General features: G+C 38.6%; 1 protein-coding gene across 1 annotated transcript in view; it reads right to left on the bottom strand.

Annotated features, from left to right (window-relative positions):
• Wif1 (Wnt inhibitory factor 1) overlaps positions 1–12,913 on the bottom strand; it is a 65,141-nt gene that overhangs the window by 25,865 nt on the left and 26,363 nt on the right. The gene's annotated exons all lie outside the window — the stretch shown is intronic.

A 12,913-nucleotide genomic window follows, 5' to 3' on the forward strand; every position in this document is an offset into this window, starting at 1 on the left:
CTTTTTTCTATGTATGTGGTACCGAGGAATCGAACGTGGGTCTTCATGCATGCTAGGGAAGCACTTTAACCACTAGGCCAAACTCCCGGCCCCTCACTAGAGTTTTTAATGCTCGACTTTTTTATTAAAATGACATGCTGGAAATGATTTTTTCTTCATTAGGAATAAGAAACAATAATAAAGATCATGAATCCTAAACTCACAGTCAGGCAATCCCTCCTACAGAGATAACTCAAACTGGAACCAGTCAGTTAAACTAATTACATCAACCTGGGACAAATGAAGTTTTAAAAGAATGGAGTGCTAAAATGGTGGCTGTTCAGTAATCCTAGCTATTCAGGAGCCTGAGATCTGAGGATCATAGCTCTAGCCAGTCTAGACAAACAAATCGGAGACATTCTTATCTCTAATTAACCAGCAAAAGGCCAGAAGTGAAGGTATGGCTCAAGTAGTAGTATGTCAATCTTAAGTGAAAAACTAAGTAAGAGCAAAGAGACCCCAATTCACGCCCCAGTACCGAAAGGGAAAAGAAAGAAAAGAAAAGAAATAAAGAGTAAAAAAAGAGTAGGGTCTTTCTTATACACAGTATAAAATTTATTTTCTAACATGGAAGATACTGAGATGCATGGTAGATAGTCTAACAACTTTCTGCTTTAAATCATAGTATCAAATCTATTAATCATTTAGGACTTCATAAGAAAGATAGTAAGGCCATTTCAGCTGCTATAGGAAAGTTATTTTTGCACTGAGCTGCAAAACATTTCCTGAGCACTAAGCCAAGAGCAGCCTTTCGTTGACAAAAATTTGCCTGCATCTCCTTTGAGTTGTAGCCAGGATTTCTGCCTTGCAGGAAGATCCCTGAGAGTGGTTCTGTAGGTGAGCAAGTTTCAAGTGTTCGTTTGTAAAACTCATTCACTAAGCGACTCCCCAAGTACAAAAGGCCATAAGAGAGACCATTTCTTCCCTAGCTAAGAGAGGATGGATTTGAAAGGAGTCTGTGATGAAAGAAAAGCTGTCAGGAGAGGGGATTCAACTTGTAATGCATTCCTTTGAAAAGGAGGAAAACAAATAGTACTAATGTTCTTGCAAGAAAACTAATAGTATTAAAAGTGGGCCCATTTTCTCAAATCTAAGTGTCAAAAAGTATTTCTTTCTGCTGCATCTCTTTTGCTCAACAGTATTTACCATATCACATTTTCTTTTTTTTCCCTTTTTTTTATTGTATTTAATAAAAGGGTAACATGATATTTGCCAGATAGAAGGTGCATTAATTCACATACATTGATACCCTTCCACATGTCTTGGTCCCATTACCCTCCCCCCTACCCCCCTCTTGGTTTCCCCCCCCTCCCCTGTCCAATTTCAAGTAACCAAATACAAATGTATCCAATCATATCACATTTTCTAGTTGGTACTGTGAATGGTACTGTGTGGACACCAATATAATGAACTATATGTGAATTATTTATATTACCAAGTACAGTGATGACAGCAAGCAACAAAAGAAAATCCCACAACAAAAATATTTTATTAAGAAGGAAAGGAGCAAAACACCAAAATGAAAACAATGATGGATGGCATCAATGGTAGCTGTTTTTCCCTTTCTCTCTTTGTCAAATTTTCTGTATGTGGTTTCTAATGACATCAATGCATTTATTTAAAAAGAAGCATTAATCTCCTACCCTGCTTTCAGTTCTGGGTGGTTGATGACAATAGCAGCCATGTGCATTGTTCTCTGGGGCTGTGAAATAGTCTTCTTGGACTTCTACTGAGGGTGACCATTCATGTCACCATTTTCAGGTTTTCTTTAAGGCACAATCCACATTCAAGTAACTTCTGAATATCTCATTCAAAAAATATTGGTAATATTAAGAATGAGGAACTGAAACTATTCCATTCAGAAGTGAGAAATGCAACTTTAAGTTTATATTCAGGTTTCTGTATTTTCACACAAAGCAAGTGAGATCAGAGTTTGTTAGATTCAGTATCAGAAAGTTTTGTCATAACAGAATGCAGCTGGTTGGCTAATACTCTGATCTTATCAGTTACAAATTGCAAACTAATTTTAGAGTTCCCCCTTGAGTTCTTGAGAATCAGTACCATGTTTGTTTGTTCTTTTTCCTACTGCCACTCTAATTCTGTAGTTAAAACTGTTTCCAAGCAAGGGCGAGTCAAAATAGTATCTTCCTTGGATCTCAGAAAAAGGTAGTGGGTTGGACTAAAACCTTTTCTGTTTTTCCTTATTGAAAACAATAATTGTGCTTGAATCTCTGAGATACAGAATTTCCTTCATAGTCACTTTACTTTTTAGAAAAAAAATGGTTTCCCCAATTGTTTTTACTTGCTTCTGAAAACTTCTAACTACAAATCATTAGAAATCAGACAACTTTTTGTCTGATCTTGAAATTGGCTTTTTTGAAAGCTTCACTTGCCCTTGTTAAGAGATCTCTCAAAACTATCAACACCATAGAAGTTTTACAAATATATTCTTATGACCACAACACAGAGGGTAAATTTATCCTTCATTTCACTTAAGGGCTTAGTTAAAAAGTCATAAAATGCTTGGTGGAATGACTGGTAGACTCATGCCATATTCTTAGTTTTAGACAGAAATTTCCATTTTTTATTTGTAATATAATAAATATTCTAGACCCCAGTCTTTCCATTGGAAAAGCTTATTTGGAGGCAAATAAAACTTAAATTTTAAGCCAAAAAGAACAGAGAACTAACTTTAAATTTTGGCAATAAGTTTCACAAAGTGCAGATTTATTACTTAGATAAAAGGAAGTCAGTGTATGACCTGTAATAGAGAAGTTATATTGGAGAGTCTGAAACTTCTATTAGGAAAAAATACATTTTGTTTCATTAAGTGACATTAATGGAAATTCAGGTAGAGGCAAGTTGAGCAATTATTGGAGAAATGTATGAAAAGATGGCTTTGTATTCAAACAAAGAATGGGTCTATTCAGGAGAAGAATTCACTTCTAAATTAAGTTGCTGAAAAAAATTTTTTTTCATTGGCCTGGTTTTCCATGCAGTAAATTTTCTCTTCATGGAGAAGTATAAAAGACACCCAAATATTATCAACAGAGGAGAGCTAGAGGCCATATATCTTGCTTTCAATTGGCGTGGCTGAAATTAGAGCTGTTCCTTCCAGAATAGATGAAGACATCATTTAAGCAGCAAAACAAGACAGCTTATAAGGCCTTTGCTCTGATGTTCTTTGGGAGGGCAGACATGGAGAAGGAAAGCCAAGGACTGCATTCATCGTTTGGGAAAATGGGAGGAACCCAGCATTTCTCTTCTACCTTTGAAGTTTAAGTTTATAGTGTGTATTTAATCTACTACTTGCAGGAGTCTCAGAATTAAGAATCAGACTTTCATAAAACTTTGGCTCTCAAATATTTTTTTCTTTTTTTTTTAAACTTCAGTATGAGGAGTTGAACTTGGGACCTTATATTTGCTAGACTAGTGCTTTATCATTTGACCCGTGTTCCCAGCCCTTCTAAAGTTTTTTGTTGTTGTTTGTTTTTTGTTTTTGTTTCAGATAGGGCCCAGATTGGAGTCAACTAAAGTTCTGGTGTCTCCAATTCTGGAGAAGCTAGAATTGCCCTCATATGCCACCACACATGGCCTCATACCTCTCCTTCTATGAGGTCTGGAATTTTCAGCAGAGAAAACTAAAACATTTGAAGAATCTTGAGGCATTTATAAAACGCATGGAATCCAGAAGGTTTGAAATTTCAAATAATTTTGCTGCATATTCACTGTGCCCCATCACTATTCTCACATCAACTTCCTATTATTATAACTATCTATAATTATAGTACATGAGTGAGTTAAGATTGGCAGGGGAGAAGGTAGGAGATGTACTAAAGGAATACAAAAGGCCTCCTATGCTGTGTATGAAGGGTAAAATGATATCTATGAAAATAAACAAGAAAGGAAACTCTTGCAATGTTAAAGCTTTAAACAAAACAAATAAGCATGCCTGATGCTTAAAATAAACTGAGGTCTGAATGTCTAGACTAAAAATGGTCAGATCTCCCATTCCTCCTCTGTGTCCTGTTACCTCTCTGTAAAGCTTCATTCTTCACATTCAGAACTTAGTAACCTTGGATTGTGAGACACTGTTGATTCTCTGACCCCCTCCTGGTCTTCCCACATTTCCTCATTGGCTCTATTCCTTTAGCTCACCCCTCTAAGAAGCAGCCATCATTAAGGTAAAGCCTTTCCTCCTTTTCAGTGATATCACCTTTAAGGAACTTGGAAGATCTCACCAGCCCTCCTTCCTTTCTTCATCATATTCTATCAAAAACCTCATTTGCTCCTTCAGATTGTCATGCTGAGCAATAATGCTTGCCAGGGTTTGAATGATGTCCCCCAAAGGATCATGTGGGTGGGACTATTTTGGGGTGATCAAACCTGTGGAATATGGGTCTCCCGGGATGTCCTTAGATTATTGGGGATATGACCTTAAAGGGACTATTTCTGCTTCCCTATTTTGACTCCCTAGCTCAACATGGGAATTGTCAAGTTGACACACACACTACCCTCGATGTTCATGCTGCCTTTGCCAGGCTCCCCAGACAATGGAGCCACCCAATCTTGAACTTCCAAATGGTGATCTAAAGTTCTCTTATAAATTCATTGCCTTGCGTGTTTCATGATAAGTAATCGGAAGCTGACAGACACGGTGCTCCTCGAGAACTATTCACATGGTGGTCCTGAAGCACACTCTTTTACTATCTGTCTCGTGTCCATGCCCATACTCGTGGAGCCTACTTCATTGCCCTTCAACACCAGTGATCTCTTTACATCTTTTAACATTATTGCCGGGTTTTTTTTCTAATAATAAAAGTATCAAACCTCTGACATTGTCATTTCTTGTCTCTGTCTGATCTCTTTACAGTCACCTCCCCAAACGTTATCGTAGGCCTTGTTAGGATCTCTGTAGTTTGACTTCAAAATTCCTTTATCTCTTACTACTCCCCAACAAGGGTCATATCCTGGAGCTCAACTAGCCTACAGTGATGTTACAACCATGTGATTTCACCTCTACTGACCTTCACTAGATTTCAGCCATCTTGGCCCTAAAACATACTACCATGCATTACTATTCGGCAGTTTGCCTGTGTGTATCATGTTTTCTCTTTTAAATTTGGATTCCTTATGGCTTAAAATGCAATTGTGTATTTTTTTCCAACATACTGTTATAGACCTAACACTGTGAACCAGCAAAATATTTGAAAACATTTGCTGAATGAATAAAAAAATTCTAGGAGAAACATCCAGGAGGGTAAACCAAGGGCATTCCAGAACACATTGCTGTGGCACAATGGTATTTGCTTCTGGTTCTACTGACAGGCAACAACTTTCTGTTTTGGCAATTGCTATCTTATTTTTTATGGGTCAAAAGATTCTTTCTGACTTTGTTGTACAGCTAGTTTCTGTAGGGCATCTAGAAAATAGAGAATGCTTTGTAGGGGAGGACAGGGAAGAGGAATCAAGTAAACATTGATATTTAATATCCAGTCTGCCTGTAGTTTGTAACTGTTTTATGCATGTCGGGGCAAAAACCTTGGCAATAAGGCTGCCAGAAAGAATCTGAGTAGATAATACAAGCAAGGTCCAGTCCTGAAACATAATTTGTCCAGTGCTCTTACAGTTTATATTTACCACTTGACTCTAATCATTTTGCCTTCTATAAATTATAATGTGTAACTGCCTCTATGAAACTATGAGATACTGGTGGTGGCTTTGTCTCTTTGCTTTCATTCGCACCTAACTTTAAAAAGAAAAAAAAAATGGGCCAGGAGTTTAGCCTAGTGGTAGAGCCTAGCATGCATGAAGACCAGTGTTCAATTCCTTGGTACCACATACATAAAAAGAAAGCCAGAAATGGTGCAGTGGCTCAAGGGATAGAGCACTACCCTTGAGAAAGCCCTAGGACAATGCCCAGGCCCTGAGTTCAAGGCCCAGGACTGGCAAAAAGAAAAAGAAAAAGGAAAAAAAAAGCACAGTTTATACAAAGTATTTAATTGTTTCACTAGTCTTGAGTCAAACTGGCATTGAAAGGAATATTGCTTAAGGAGTGAATATCAATCAGCCAAGTTCTTCTGTTCTAGTAATCATTTTTATACACACGAAACAAGACCATAGCCAGTGGGCTGGGTTGAAGGAGTGAAGTTATTGGAATATAATGGTGACATTAAAACATAAAAGTTCAAGTAAACACATCCGGGACCATGTGAATTTTGTAAACTAAAACTGGCAGGTGATCACACAGTTTGGTTTCACATAAATTTGAAATTTCTAAGACATTTTCCTTTTTAGTCCTCATAGAGTTTGGAATCACCCTTAATCCTGCTAAATAGAAACAGACCTGCCTATCTGACAAATCATTTTAAAGATAGGGATGCCAACCGAGGGCTATATTGCTATTTGGTATTAAATGAAAGAAAAAGTTAGGTCTTGAATTTTGATTTATTTATTTTGAGGGAGAGATAACAGGGAAGTAGAAAGGAAAATTATTGGAAAGTGGAAAATACTTTTTTTCTTTTCAGTTTGTCTTAAGGCTGAAGAAAAGGAATAAGTGCAAAACAGTCTTCAAATCAAATATAGAGGTAGAAGTACTACTTAGTGCTAGTGTGCTTGTTTAGTATGTAAAAGCCCCTGGATTTAATCAGGAAGCAGTGAGGCTCCTGGAAGCTTCTATACCCCTTTACTCCACAAGCCTGCAGCACAATCCCTACTCCTTACAGGAAGCCTGCTCTAATTCAAGCACTTGCAGTATGGCAACCTATAAATTGGACAGTACCTAGAGAACAACATTGGGTATTTGCCATGGGGGAAAGTGGAGTGTCTGAGGAGAAAGAACTTGATTATGAGTGGTGTAGCTGGTACTTTAGAGACCAGCAACAGCCTAACAGGCAGTGTGTGAGAAGAATGTGAGAAGCCTGGGTACACAGCTACAAGGAAGCCCCCACAGTATAGTTTTTGCCCATAACTCCACATTAATAAGTCCAATGAGCACATTTCCCTCTGCATCTCTCCTCTCTTTTCTGTGCATTGTTTATTTCAATGATATTCTTTTCCTTTTTACTTTAAATATACCAGCCATCTCTTTGACATTCCAGTCTTCTCTTCCACACTAACTCTATTCTCATCTACATGTTTTCTCTCTACAACTGCAACTTAAAAAGAGTTCTTCATATGGGCTGTGTACCCTTAGAAAATCTGTAGCTCTTGCATGCAAACATAGGTGTCACAGGGGGAGTGAATCCTTTAGCTTGTACTGTATTCTGAAAAATTCAGATTCAAAGAAACATTTTCTGGGACAGGAGTTTGGCCTAGTGGTGGAGTGCTTGCCTAGCAATGCAGGAAGATGGGGTTCCTCGGTAGCACATACATAGAAAAACTAGAAGTTGTGCTGTGCACTGGGGCCTTGAGGAAAGCTGAAGGACAATGCTCAGTCCCTGAGTTCAAGGCATGGGACTGGCAAAAAAAAAAACAACACAAAAAAATGGGGGTGGTGGGAGGGAAATGGGGACCAGGACATGAGAAAGGGTATCAATGTATGTGAAGTAATGCACCCTCTATCTGATGAATATAATGTAACCTTTCTATTAATTACAATAAAAATATATGGAAAAAAAGAAACATTTTCTTCAATACTGATATTTCCAGGAAGTAACTGCTGATCCCCTTCTTGCTTCTGCTGTCCTCTCAAGGGAGGACTTATCAATTCTATGATTTTGATTCATCCTTATATTTCAGTGGCCTCCGAATTATTTTTTATGAAAGTAAGGATATTTTATTGTAATGTATAAAGGGGTTAGGTACAATACTTCTCACGCACTGATACCCCTTCTCATGTTTTTGTCCCTATTGCCCTCCTCTAGCCCGTCTCCTCATCTTGTTTTCCCCTTTCTCTTCCTATTTCAAATAAATAAATGTATATGCAATATACCACATAACAAAGCCAGATACTGTAACAATATGAGATAAACCAAAGGGCAACAAAAGAGAAGAGAAATAACATAGTACATTAAGAACAACAATCACACAAGGTAAAGCTCTTGTTTCCATATTCTGGAGATCCTTTCATTTAGCCTTATCCCATATGGCCTTATGTATATAGGTTTTGCACAATTGTATTCCTCTGCTAGGAAAGTTCTAGATGTGTATTAATTATTACAAATGGAAAATTTTGAGCCTATGTTTCTTTGGGTCTGGCTTACTTCACTTAATATGATTTTTTTCCAAGTCTTTCCATTTCCTTATAAATGGAATGGTGTCATTTTTTCTGATGGGAGCATAGAATTCCATTGTGTATAAATACCACATCTTCTTGATCCAATCATCTACTGAGGGCATCCGGATTGGTTCCATATCTTTGCTATGGTAAATAGTGCTGCAGTAAACATCGTTGTGTTAGTGGGTTTAGTATGTCCTTGTTTCTGGACGATTGGGTAAATGCCAAGGAGTGGAATTGCTGGGTCAGAGGGGAGCTCTATGTTTAGTCTTTTGAAGAACTGCCAGATTGCTTTCCATAGTGGTTGAATGAGTTTACACTCCCACCAATAGTGTAGTAGCGATCTCTCCTTGGCCTCTGAATTACTATATCCACTTTCTGTTTTCTGAGCTCCTAGACATCTCCTCTTGGACATAACATGTTGGAATAAAATTCTTTATCTTCCCACTTATCCTTCAATCACTTAAGAAAGTACTATGTGCTTAACAACCCTGTGATACTGGCCTGCCAGTCTTTTCAAACTAACTTTTATTAGGAACGCTCACTGATTTCCCAAATTTATTCCCTTCTTTTCTTCATACTGTTGACTCAAAATTCAGACATCTTCCATCCAAGCACTGGCAGTCGTCCCCTAACTTCATCTTAGCAACTCAAAGTCTTCTAGATTAATTCCCTTTAAGCAACTATAACATCCAGTCTTTCTTCCTTAATACCAAATGGATCACCTCACCTCTCTCTCTCTCTCTCTCTCTCTCTCTCTCTCTCTCTCTCTCTCTCTCTCTCTCTCTCTCTCTCTCACACACACACACACACACACACACACACACACACACACACACACACACACACACACACTCTTAAAGCCCTGTTGGCTTCTAATCCCAAGAAATGGTTTGGCTATAACTCTGCCACTGGCTTTGTTTACCAATCTCTCTTTATCTTGTTTTGCCTTACAAGTCCTTGATCCAGACAAGTCTTCTGTACAATTCTGTGGCTGAAATACTCACCCCTGCACTGAACTACCAAGCAAACTTTGACTTATTCTATAGAGCATCAACATATCCTGCTCGACATGCTTTTTTTTTTTTTACCAGTCCTGGGGGTTGGAACTCAGGGTCTGGGTGCTGTCCTTGGGTCTTCTCAAGACTAGTGCTCTAGCGCTTGAGCCACAGCACCATGTCCAGCTTTGTTCTGTGTATGTCATACCAGGGAATCAAACCCAGGGCTTCATACATGCTAGGTGAGTACTCTACCACTAGGCCAACCTCTTGGCCCCACATGCTTCTTATGTCCCTTTTCCCTTGTTTTTTTTTTTGTTGTTGTTTGCTTGTTGCTGTTATTGTTAGGGGGGGTATTTTTTTGTGGGTCATGGGGCATGAACTCAGCCTAGGTGCTGTCCCTGAGCTCTTCAGCTCAAGGCAGCTGTCCTACCCTTTAACCAAGCCTCACTTCCTGTTTTCTAGAGGTTAATTGGAGATAAGAGCCTCAGGTCCTTCACTGGCCCACTTGTAAGGAAATGGAAAGACAGAAAAAATCATATTAAGTGGAGTAAGCCAGACTCAAAGAATATAGGCTCAATGGTTTCCCTCATGTGTCATAATCAGTAGAAACCCTGGGCTCTCATAGCAGAGATTTACAATAGAACAAAATCTAGATACATAAGGCCAGATAGTATGACTAAATGAAAGGACCTCCAGGATCTAGAAACAAAAGCCATATAACAAGTGATTGTTGTCCTTAATATACTATGTTATCTCTCATCTCTTTTGCTGTCCCTTGGTTATCTCATATTGTTACAGTATCTCACCTGGTTATCTGATATATTGAATATATGCATATTTGGTTATTTGAAATGGGATAGGGAAGGGGGGAAAACAAGATGAGGGGTGGGGGTTGGGGGAGGGAAATGGGGACCAAGACATGAGAAAAGGTATCAATGTATGTGAAGTAATGCACCACCTATCTGGTGAATATAATGTAACCCTTCTATTAATTACAATAAAATATATGGGAAAAAAAAGTCTCAGGTCCTTTTGTGCCTGGGCTAGCTTTGAACTTTGTTCCTCAGATCTTAGCCTCCTGAATAGCTAGGATTACAGGCATGAGCCACCGTGTCCCGCTTGGTTTTCTTTGTTTTTTGGGTTTTTTGGTCGTGGTAGGTACTCTTGGCCTGGGCATTGTCCCTGAGCTTTTCAGCTAAGGCTACCACCCTACCACCCTACCCCTTGAGCCAGGGCGCCACTTCCCCTTGTCTTAATTATTGTACTTGCAGTAAATTCTTTTTGCCTTCACCATTAAAATTTCCCCTATAGAACGGGCTTATATTTGGTTTATTTGAATTTCCAAGGCCTAACACATCCTTTGTGGCTCAAAATCTGTGAAAGATGAATGCAAACTTTGATTCAAATCAATCATAACCTAAATATGTGTGTGTATGTGTGTGTGTGTGTGTGTGCCACCTTTTACCATGCTGACTCCAAGTCATAACGTTTCTGATTTCCACTGAAATAAAAACTCAGTAGCTACATGTTGGTGGCACACACTTGCATCCTAGCTACTCATGAAACTGAGACATGAAGGATCATGGTTTAAAGCCACCTTGGGTAGAAAACTCTGAGAGATTTTTATCTCAGTAACAGCCAAAAACCAGGCTTAATTAAGGGTCACTTATGTGGAAGAGCACTAACTGAGTCTTTAAGAAGGTATGACATTTACAAGACTAGTTGGAGATTTAAACATCAGCTATATATCTGACTATAAAGTCATTATTTTTATTAGCTTTTGACTTTTTTTAATTCTAGTGATACATAAGAAATATTTATGGAGGAAATAATGCCATAACATATTGTTTCAAAATTATTATACATTCTTCTGGGGGAATTAGCAGAGAGTATAGATGATACAAGATGGGCCATAAATCAATACTTCTTGAACCCAGGTGAAAAGTATATGGGGATCATTTTTCTAACCTGTCTATGATTGTATATATTTGAAATTTTCTTTAATATAAAACTTTTTTAAAATAAAAAAAGTTTCTAATTGGCTTCTGTATTCAGTTTTTCTTTTCTTCCCTCTTTTTTTTCATTTCTTGTCTTTATTTTTAGATCTGGGCCTGGGACTCAAACTCAGTACCTGCCACTGTCACTCACTGGCTAGTGCTATAATAACTGAGCCACGTTCAGTTTTAATCTTTAATTCATAGAGAATACAGTAGCCTAAGTTATTTTACATTTAATTATTCATAACTTTTCTAACACCTATCGCCCTTATTGTATTGATAGAAACATTTCTAATAATTAAGAATATGTATGTACACACACACACACACACACACACACACACACACACACACACACACACGGCTGGACCAGTGTTTTTTATTTCCTAAATTGTCTAGTATAGCATTACAGTTAGGCCAGGCAAGACCTTTGGAAGAGTTAAGTCTCTAGTACATAACTTACTGAAGGAAACAGAGCAACTGGTCCTGCTTAAATTCAATTCAATGTTTTATCCTATACAATAATTCCTTCATATCAGCATTTTCACAGAATAAACTTGCTTGCTAAGTCCAACATCCTTATAGTTGAAGTGCACCACACATGCTTATATTTCAAAAACTATATTTGCTTTTTATTGATCTCGCCTTTTACCCTAAGATTCCATTTCAGCTAACAGCTGTTACAATTGGAAACATTTTAAGTAAATTAATTCTAGATAACTAACTAAAACATTTTTAAGTGGAGATACAAGCAGAATACCATTTCTTCATTCACTCATCCAGCAAATATTTACTAAGACTATCCAAAAGGTGATAGGAGCCAGCATGCAGCAGTGAATGAAAGAGATAAAGTTCTTCCTTTCCACATGGTGAAGATTTAAGTGGACATATATGAAGTCATAAGTAATATGCTGCAGAGGCAGATAATAGAGATGGAAAGTAAACAGAGAAGAATGGTTTGGCAAGGATGCTCAGATAAGAGTACATTTCACCAGAGAGAGAGGGGGGAGGAGAGAGAGAGAGAGAGAGAGAGAGAGAGAGAGAGAGAGGGGGGGGGGGGAGGGAGAGAGAGAGGGGGGGGAGGGAGAGAGAGAGAGAGAGAGAGAGAGAGAGAGAGAGAGAGAGAGAGAGAGAGAGAGAGAGGAGGAGGAAAGGAGAAGAGAAGGGAAGGGAAGGGAAGGGAAGAGGAGACAGTGGGGGAGATAGTGCTAGTCCTATGGAGACCTGGGAAAAGGCACCATTGCAGAAGGACAGTTTACACCGAGGTGGGAGCACGCTCATGAATTAGGTTCCTAGCATGTTCAGGAAACAGCAAGCAGGCTGTGTGTCTGTACAGAAGTGAGTGGATGCCCTGGTTACCAGGAGCCAGCCAGAGGAGAATGATGTCTCTTCATAGCAAGTGTGACATTCCATGAAGGAACTCAGGAAAACACCCCATAATAACAGCATCCATTCTATACCATCTTTGGAGCCAGAGGAAACCCTACATCAGCAATGGGGCCCTTTTTGCTTCTTTGTCTTTTCCATGCCCCTCTACCTGCCCTGCCCAGCCCAAGGTGGCTTTAGTGAGAAAAGGACGATCCTGCTGCCTTCCAGAATGTAGCTCAGGGAAAGAAGTCTTTACATGGAATCAAAAATTCAATTTTATCAAGTGGACT

This window comes from Megascapheus bottae, chromosome 2 (assembly GCF_031878675.1).
Source record: "Megascapheus bottae isolate mThoBot1 chromosome 2, mThoBot2.hap1, whole genome shotgun sequence".
Classification (NCBI taxonomy): domain Eukaryota; kingdom Metazoa; phylum Chordata; class Mammalia; order Rodentia; family Geomyidae; genus Megascapheus; species Megascapheus bottae.